Here is a 7,933-nt window from a genome sequence, read left to right as displayed (position 1 = left end):
GTTGATTGGAAATGATGTGGAAAGACACACACCTGTCTATATGAGGTCCCACAGTCAACAGTGCATGTCAGAGCACAAATCAAGCCATGAAGTGGAAGGAATTGTCCGGAGACCACCAAGACAGGATTGTATTGCTGCACAGATCTGGAGAAGGGAACAGAAAATTTTCTGCAGCAATGAAGTGACCACCAAAAGGCACCTAAAGGACACTCAGACCATTAGAAATAAAGAATGAACCTGCCAAGCATCATGTCTGAAGTAAACCAGGCACCGCTCATCACCATCCACACAGTGAAGCATGGTGGTGGCAGAATTATGTGGGGATGTTTTAAAGTGGCAAGAACTGATAGACTAGTCAGGGTTAGGGGAAAGATGAATGCAGCAATATACAAAGACATCCTTCATGAAAACCTGCTGCAGAGCGCTCTGGACCTCAGACTGGGGCGATGGTTGATCTTCCAACAGGACAATGACCCTAAGCACACAGCCAAGATAACAAAAAAGTGGCTACAGGACAAGTCTGAAAGTGTCCTTGAGTGGCCCAGCCAGAGCCCAGACTTGAACCTGACTGAACATCTCTAAAAAGATCTGACAATGGCTGTGCACCAACGCTTTCCATCCAAGGATGATGGAGCTTGAGAGGTCCTGCAAAAAAGTGAGAGGAAACTGCCGAAAAATAGGTGTGTCAAGCTTGTAGCATCATACTCAAAATGACTCAAGACTGTAATTAGTGCCAAAGGGTTTTGAATTTTTAATAAATTTGTAAAGATTATAAACACAATTCTTTCAGGTTGTCATTATAAGGTATTGTTTGTAGAATTGTAAGGTAAATAATGAATTTAATCCATTTTGGAAAAAGTCTGTAACATAAAATGTGAAAAAAGTGTTGGGAATGCATTCTGCATACATTGTATTTTAATACATATTTCTCACATAAAACTTGACCTCTAGCCTCCAGGAATTTTAGCACAAATAAGATAGATGATTGACCTTTACAAATCAGGTAATGGATATAAAAAGGATCATAATCAGAAAGAGGTTTTTTTTTTTTTGCTCTTACAAGGAATTTGTTTTGGTGACAGAAGTTGCCCATTGTTTTTTAAAAGATAAATAAAATAAAATAAAATAAAATAAAATAAAATAAAATAAAATATACAATTTGTGGTATTGCACATTTTATTACATAAAAAAATAATAATAAAAAGTAGCATTGAACAAAAAAATGCAAAGATAATAAATAAAAAGTGGAGAGCATTTTAATTAAATGAAATTTTTATTAAAAAAATGCATTAAACACATTAGTAGTTAATACATTTATAAATTTTAAATATAAATCCATGTTTATTATTTGTATTATTTGAATAAAAAAAATAATAAAAATCAAAAGTAATTTTAAATTTTTTATTTTGACCAACAATTCATAAATTATGCTTTTACAAGTTTACAGTTTACTTGTCAAGCTTCAAAGTAAAAAAATATATAAATATACTTTCAAAACAAAAATTATCTTTTTCTTTAATGGCCTTTAGAACTCCCATTGGCAATGCTTAAAGTGGGCTGGATGCAGAGAAAAATATTGAGGTGGACCCTTGATTTGATGGGTATGATTTGTGGTTGAAGATTCAGGTGTTCTTGATGTTCCAGAACGAGCCGTTTCCTTTTGCTTTTTGTACAAAGCCATAACCTGGCAGGGTGTGCATTTGTGTATTTTTGTTTGTTTGTTTGTTTGTAATTCGAGTCATTATTGTCAGTTATGTCTTAATATAAAAGCAGGTGCAAAGGGATGTCCTCATTAACATGTTTTATATGAACATCTTGAGTAAATATGCAAAATAGTAGGATAATATGCATAATAGCATTTACATAGCAATAATTATAAAATAACAAATTTTGCTAAAAAAATTTTGTTATTTCATTTACTGATAATTTGACATCATTTCAGAATTTAAGTCATTATAATATAAACAATTAAAATGACCCTTTAAACTATACCTTAAAATTTAACTTTAAACATAAAATGTTTCGAAAGCTCACATTCATCTGATAAATATCAAATTGTACAGACATTCTGTCTTCTAAATTACACCACACAGGATAATATTTTACCTCTGCATGCAAAATCTTTACAACATTCGGTCTGTAATGTTCTTGTGTTCTTTGTCTCTTTAACACACACACACACACACACACACACACACACACACACACACACACACAGACACTTTCAGAGCATGACACTCTTTACTCTAACAGAAGAGTAAATAAATCATTCACTTGGAGCAGACTCTATGTGCACAGAGCAAATATTTGCAACCAGAATCTGTAGCTATGTCTACACAGCTCAGTAATGAGGATAAGAAAGTGGTGTTCTGGTGGCAATTAAACACAATGTGGAGATGTTTGTGTATCCTTTGCATTTTTTTAAATATGAACCAAGAAAAATAGGAAATACTTTATTTTTGATAAGATGTATATTTTATTCAATATTATAGTTATTTTCAGAAAAAGTAGTAGTAGTAGTAGTAATAGTAGTAAGCAGTAAAATATTATAATTTAGTATTAATTAATTTATTCATTCCTATTCTATACTATTAATCTCATATTCTAATCTTTTACATTGTATAATAATATAATAGTATAATATCACTCACTGACAATATAATGCAATTTAATCTTATATATCAATGTGAATATTCACTTCTCAGTGACTTCCTCTGTAAAGGTAGATTGAGATAACTCCATATATCTATGGAAGTGTAGGATTTTCATAGTCACCTGTCTGCCTGACATAATCCTTATGGGATTTCTGGGTAAAACCTTTTGTGTTTACGGGTCAAGATGGTAGCAACCATGTGTCACTTTTATAAATCGACACTTAGGCACATAGACAGTGGCATCCGAACGTGAATGCTAAAGCAGGGTTAATGGAAGCTGTGAAAGCTTACCTAAACAAAAAAGTTCAATCAAGACCACCTGAATCACACCCAGCCCCTTCACTGAACAGATTTTTAGAAGCACTAATACTGGGTAAAGCCTCTTTTTACTTCACCTACATTTACCAGGGAATGGATTTCACAAGATGGACATATATGTTTGTCCATGATAATATGACTGCTTCATGCAATAAAAGCAGATTCTTCAGGTGCATTTAAAAATTTTCAATTATACTTCGGTAAAAGTACAAAAGTATTTGCTCTCAAATGTACTTAAGTATCTAAAATACTTTGATGTATTATGGCTATAATATGGCTATAACACTTTGCTAAATAAACTCAGTTTATGTGAATAGACTCTAATGTTACTCTTAAGACACCAGTGTATTAATAGAATGATATTAATGATTTAAACACTCGTTGATAACCAAAAAAAAGTATTATGAGCCCAAAGCTTTCTTTTCAACAAGTAAAAAAAAAAATCATGCAAATAAGGCCATCGGTGTTACAGTCAGGAGTTTCTACCATCATTTTCTGCTCTGAAAATGTTTTTTTGAACTGAGGCTAAACTGTATGTTCGTGATAAGTAGATATCACCAAGCGGCAATCGAAACAAACAAAGCTCTACCCTGATTGGTGGTTTGCTGCAAGTTTGACCAGTTACTTTTTTATCCACTTATAATAAAAAGAAACAACTGATTTCACTAAATGTAAATGAGTAAAAAGTAACTTTAAATGTAGTGAATTTAAAGAAAATGTCTCCCCAAATGGAAATACTTCTATAAAATACAGATACATGATAAAGGAACTTAAGTACAGTAAATAATAACATTTACTTCGTTACTGTCCAACACTGTCCCCAATAATAAGCTAACCAGACATGAACTGTGTTCAAAAAACAGGTTGGGTCCATGGAGTCATGCGTTTGGCATTTAATTCTTATACTACCTCTGTGTGCCTGAGTAGAAATCAACATTTTTCAAACCAGTATACATTTTTCCAGTCTGAATTTGGTGGTGCCTACTGCAGCCACAGCTTCTCAGAACCTGATCTGTAGTCATCTGCTATAACCTTATAATAAGCTTTAAGGTTCAACATCCTGTACATTCTGATATGCTTTTCTGTTCACCACAATAGTACAAAGTGATTATCTGAGTAAATATAGCATTTCTGTCAGCCTGAGCCAGTCTAACCTCTGTGAACCTTTTTCATCAACAACGTGGTTTTACTTTTCTTTTTTTTTTTTTTTAAATACAGTGTCATACTTGAACTGAATGAACATAAGTAATGAAGTACAGTTGTCTCCAAACATTTTACATATTGGTGGTCTAGTGGTTAGGATGCGGTGCTCTCATCGCTGTGGCCCGGGTTCGATCCCCGGTCAGGGAACCAACCCCAGCCACTCTTAGTGCCGGTCCCAAGCCCGGACAAATGGGAAGGGTTGCGTTAGGAAGGGCATCCAGCGTAAAAACATGTGCCAAATCAAACATGCAGATGATCCACTGTGGCGTCCCCTAATGGGAGGAGCCGAAAGAAAGTTTTACAGAGAATTATAAAGTTTTAAAATAAAACTCATTTATTAACAATGCTATCACTATTTACTGTAAGGCAGCTTGTTAGAAACACTATTGTTACACTAGGGTTAGGGTACGTCTCACTTTTCTCTCAAAACAGCTTAAACCAGGGGTCTTCAATCTTTTCCAGAAAGGTCCAGTGTGGGTGCAGGTTTTTTTTTTTCCAACCAAGCAAGTCCACACCAAATTCTACCTGTTCAAATCTAATGATCCTCATTTTCAATGACTATCAGGTGTGACCATTGATTGGTTGGAATGAAAACCTGCACCCACACTGGCCCTTTCTGGAAAAGATTGGAGACCCCTGGCTTAAACAGTTCATTCGGCCCCAGACCATAAACTAACAGGGGGGCATGCAGATTTCAATTAGGGGGCACACAATCAACAACAATAACTAACATTTTCTAATATCCATATTTTACACGATTCATAAAAAGCTGTACAAAAAAAAACCACTTGTTGCTTTCATAATGCACAACCAATTAGAGAAATAGGCTTATTTTTTTATAAAAAAAAAAAAAAACACAACAGTAGTTTCTGTTTTTTTTTTAATTAAAAATCATGAAACTTTCAATGTTTAATATGTTTAAATAATTCTTGATACATATTAGATGAATTATAAACTGTATAGGGGTCACAACAACCTATTTGGAGGGCACGGCCCACGCCCCCTCTTTGTAGCTTTTCTTTCTAGTTTGATCCTTCTACTGCTGCCATCTAGTGATCAAATTAAAACATTGCAAGACGTTCTCAATAATTACTAAGAAAAAAAAAAAATAATGCACATTTGTGTAACAAGCAAATCCATGAACTACTGTTAGGCATGACTTCATAAATAGAAAATGTAAAAGATTGTCTTTTTTTTTTTAGGTTCAGCCAGAGGTCAGAGTGTTACACCTGGGGCAGGATGTTTAATCCATCTCAAGTGAAAAGAAGAGGAACAAGTCTGTGGAGGGAATATGCATTGTCTTGGATGTCACCACCACCATGTTTAACCTTGTTCTGTTGGTGTTTGTGTATGCTTACACACAATAGTGGGGAGTTGCCACTATACTCACAACGTGAGTTGTTAAATGCCACCCAAGCCACTATTTTAGGGTATTTTAACTTGTTCCTAACATTCACTCAAATTTGCAGCACAGTGGTTCAGACATTTGTGTTGGTGGCTTGTTGGCTTGTTCACCCTGTGAGTTTCTTCTTCTTTACCTTAACTGATAGTCTAAACTGCCCCTTACTAAGTGAAAATTATCTCTTGAAGATCAACTGGGTTTTGTATTTTTTCCATGAAACGCAATTGGAGCTCATCGGTTCTGTGACTTCAACTAATGGCCATTAAAAACCTACATTTTCTAGTCTCACCAAGTAACTGTGGGTGCTGTAACACCAATTATTATTTTAAAATCATCAGCGCAACATTTTTAATTAATTTCTTTATACAAGTTGCTAAACTCACAACTTTCATTTGACTTTATTCACATTATATGTAAGTGTATTAGCTGCCACACACATGCCTGAGACTCATGATCTTGCATACTATGACCCATGACCTCATCACATGATTTCCCAAAAGACTTGTTTACACTTGTTTGCATACGGCGGTATACGCTACATATCACCATTGTGCTACACGGTTCATGATGGCAAGACTGCAAACTGTGAACAAATAAAAATCATCAATTATTAAATATCATTTATGGCATTAGGCAGACGCCCTTGTCCAGAGTGACTTACAATGATCAGCTAAGGGTTGTTAAAGGGTCCAGCAGTGGCAGCTTGGTGGTGCTAATATTTAAACTCACAACCAAACAAAAGGCAAACACCTTAACAACCAGATCTTTAAAGAACTTACCAATACATCTGAAGGCTATCGATATTCTAGACCAGAGGGTAAACAATAACTTTTGTTTTTTTTTTATCATTTTCTTTTAAAATAATCAGTTGATTTAGTTTGGAACATGAAATAGAGAATAAACTCAAACTTCTCCATCTTTTTTTTTATAAACATTGTTTTCATTGTTGGGCTTCATTGTTCTTTTCTTTGCATTTCCCTTTTTTGTATTTTATTTATTTTTTTATTGTAACTTCACTAATCAGACAAGTCAGACCAGAGATAGTAACCAGAGAGTAAATGAAATGCAATGTCAAAGAAAATCTATTCCTTGGTCTGATGAGCTGTCAGTGATTGGATGTACATACTTTATACTAATTGCCTCTGTTGCAGTATTATTTCCCCTAAGATACTTTGCTTCACTATGCTGCACTTTGTACACATTTACGACTGAGGTGCAATATGCCTGTTCATTATCTATATCAGTGTAAGCCAGTTGTCATAATTAGCATTTAAAAACGGTAAATTAGCAGCAGTGGTTTTATCTTAAAATCTCAATCACGTCATTGAAACAAGTGGAAAAAGAATAAGTCTGGACCTGCTGACATTTCTTGCGAAGTGACACAGAAACCATAATAAATCTGATTCATGCAATTTGCTCATTTTATTTTTATATTTAATAATAATGTTATGCGCATTACTGTATGTTTATTATGAACCTAAAATGGGAGACCTGTAAAGGTCACATTGTTATAAGGTTCAGTTTTACTTCAAATATTAAGAAACAGTTGCAATGTAATAAAAATGTATTAAAAGACAATGATTGGAGTGATCACAATATTTCCATGCCATCTTTAGATGTTTACATTACTAAATGCTTATTTAAAAAAAAAGCTAAAAGTCAATGTAACTAAATGCTTATCATGAACAGTCAGTGTGACAAAATCTATCAGTGTATCAGTTCCAGTAAAAGAGAATGAATCACTGAATGACGCCTTATTAAATGATGCCACTCATCCACTCTACAATACCTTATGCAACAAGATGGGAACCTGAAGTTGATGTTAGGCTACAAAGAAAAGAGGACCTGAAAACAATGTGTGCAACCAGAGCAACAGGTTAGTGCACATGCGGGAAGATTTAAATTTATAATCAGACGACGGTAACAGCACGCAAACTAATCAAATTTTTCTAGCACGATATTGCAAGCATTGCTTAGTTCCATTCAGTGGATAAACTGACTGGTCTGTAGAGCTTTCCTTTATGTGTAATTCAGTTACTACACTACAACTATTTATGATTGTTGTTGAAGCTTCAACAAATATGAATTACCCAATAAATCTAAATTAAATATAAATCATGTCAATAAGTTTGAACAACTTTAGTTTTAAAAACATGTATAAACTCTTACATTTACTATCAGTAAATGCTGAAGATAATGTTTGGAAAAGTCACTAACATCAATGAGTTTATTTAGTGAATGTTTAAATTAGTGCATCTTTTACCAATGAACCAAGGAACATCTGGAAACATCGCTATCACCAAGAAAATATTTTTTTCCAGTATATTTTTGACATCTACTGTAATTATTCATTGTC

This window comes from Silurus aristotelis (assembly GCF_946808225.1).
Source record: "Silurus aristotelis genome assembly, chromosome: 10".
In the NCBI taxonomy this organism is placed as follows: Eukaryota; Metazoa; Chordata; class Actinopteri; order Siluriformes; family Siluridae; genus Silurus; species Silurus aristotelis.
Note: the sequence above shows the minus strand (reverse complement) of the source record.